The sequence below is a fragment of the Nematolebias whitei genome, unplaced genomic scaffold, assembly GCF_014905685.2.
Source record: "Nematolebias whitei isolate Nwh7 unplaced genomic scaffold, NemWhi1 Nwh_scaf_10553, whole genome shotgun sequence".
Lineage (NCBI taxonomy): Eukaryota > Metazoa > Chordata > Actinopteri > Cyprinodontiformes > Rivulidae > Nematolebias > Nematolebias whitei.
Genome location: NW_023629098.1, coordinates 115 through 2,022, shown reverse-complemented (window position 1 = coordinate 2,022; position 1,908 = coordinate 115). Strand labels below are relative to the sequence as shown.

Below are 1,908 nucleotides of genomic sequence, written 5' to 3'. Positions count from 1 at the left end.
TGGAATTGAACCCCCAACTCTGCATTTGAGGACAACTGCTCTAACCACTCAGCCACAGCTGCCTTAAATTATAAATGAGTCCCCGAGACTAACCTGTAGAAATAAAGGTTGAATGAAAAAATAACATTTCTTTTCATCAAAGGTCATGCGCAATAATCCAGGTAGAAAAATCTAAAAAAGTTAAATCGGGTCATCTGTTGTCCATTGTTGTCGTCATTCTTTGTTGAAATCAGGTCTCTGTTGTAAATGAGTCCTCGAGGCTCAGTGGGATTTACCTGAATAAATAAAGGTTGAATGAATGAATCTGGACAGTTTCTTTTTTTGTAGAGATGTTTCGCCCTCTATCCAGAGGGCTTCATCAGTCTGAGGAGTCCCAAGTAAACTGTTTCCCCACAAAGCCGTAAACTCCTTAAGTGGACCAACCAGTTTGCTGGAGATGAGATGGTTTCTGGGGGCTGTTCTGTCCCCCGTCGACTCCTCCCAGGCAGGCAGCCACAGCCAAAGTGGTTCAAGGCAACACAATTCATGCTTCTTTCTTTTCCTTGTTTTCCTGTTTCCTGTTCGTGTTATGAACTTTGTTTTCCTTTTTTATATACGACCTCCTTACCCTGGCACTGTAGGTGTGTTTTTATAGCTGCCCTCTGTTTGGGTGTCTGTGACTTGAAGCAGCTGCTCTTGTTTGAATTTCCTTCGACATGAAGTCTTGTCCTCAAACTGTGGACAACAGCGCCATCTACTGGCAGCACAGAAAACATCATTTAATGTCAACTAGGACTTGGTGAAGATCTCAGTCATCCAGGACATGGTAAATTCAAAAAAGTTCAAGATAAAAACAACTGGACTTTATTTTTACTTTTTTTCTGTTACAAATAAAGTCCAGTTGTTTTTATTTTTAACTTTTTTGAATTCAGATAAACAAGAACACAAAAACAAACGGCTCTGAAGGAGGGCGCGGTAGCTCTGTGGCCAGTGCTGTGGTCCCATAATCCTGAGGCTGCAGGTTCAAGCTCATTTGTCAGGAAGGACATCTGTCTAAAAAGAAATGTTTTTATACTTTCTCGCTATGTTGATCTCTGAAGGAGAGACCTGGATTTATCCTGTTTCTGGTGTAAACCGCTCTAACGGTGAGTGATCTGTTGTTGGTAGAGATGGAGCACCACTGCCCTGAAGATAAAATAAAATTAAAAAAAATTCTCAGAAATGATGTTCACACTTTACAGGATGTCACAAATGGTTTAAGAATCATTTAAATGTCAGACAATAAATAATAGCTACATTTAAAAAATTGTAAAAGTCACATATTTAACAGCGATCCCGTTTAAATTTGGTCCATATTCAGACATGTTTAGATGTAAAGTTTGGTTTACATACAGAAGTTTTATCTGTAAAATCCGATGTATGTGAATTGTTTGGATTATCTGTCTTGTTAAATGATTGCAGGAACATCCAAGGATCTGCTGCAGGTGAACTTCAGTTTACCTGTACATCAATAAATAAAGAGGCTGGCTTCTAAAAGTCTGCTCCAGGTGAGGCTCGAACTCACAACCTCGGCATTGCCCAGCAGAGTACTGACTTATAAGTACCGCGCGCTAACCGATTGCGCCACTGGAGCTCCGTGCACGCCGCTCCCAGATGGCCATTTAAGAGAGAAACAGGAAATGATCGGTCTGTTTTAAATTGTTTTACCTCTTTTTATTTCAGTTAAAAACACCAAACATTTGATGTCAGCAGGACAGAATGAGAAGCCCGTGGACGTTAAACCGTTTAATTCCGTGAACTGACAGACCGACCGGAAGTACGAGGAAAACCGTAAATTCTTTCATTCAACCTTCATTTCTACAGGTCACTGAATCCCGACGACTCATTTACAAGAAAGATCAGTTTTAACAAAGAATGATGACAACAGCA

General features: G+C 40.4%; 1 non-coding gene across 1 annotated transcript; it reads right to left on the bottom strand.

Annotated features, from left to right (window-relative positions):
* Positions 1-1,518: 1,518 nt before the first annotated feature.
* On the bottom strand, positions 1,519-1,612 carry trnai-uau. The gene is made up of 2 exons: positions 1,575-1,612; positions 1,519-1,554 (listed from the first exon to the last, which is right to left on the bottom strand). It is a non-coding gene; the product is annotated as a tRNA-Ile (tRNA).
* Between the last annotated feature and the right edge of the window lie 296 nt (positions 1,613-1,908).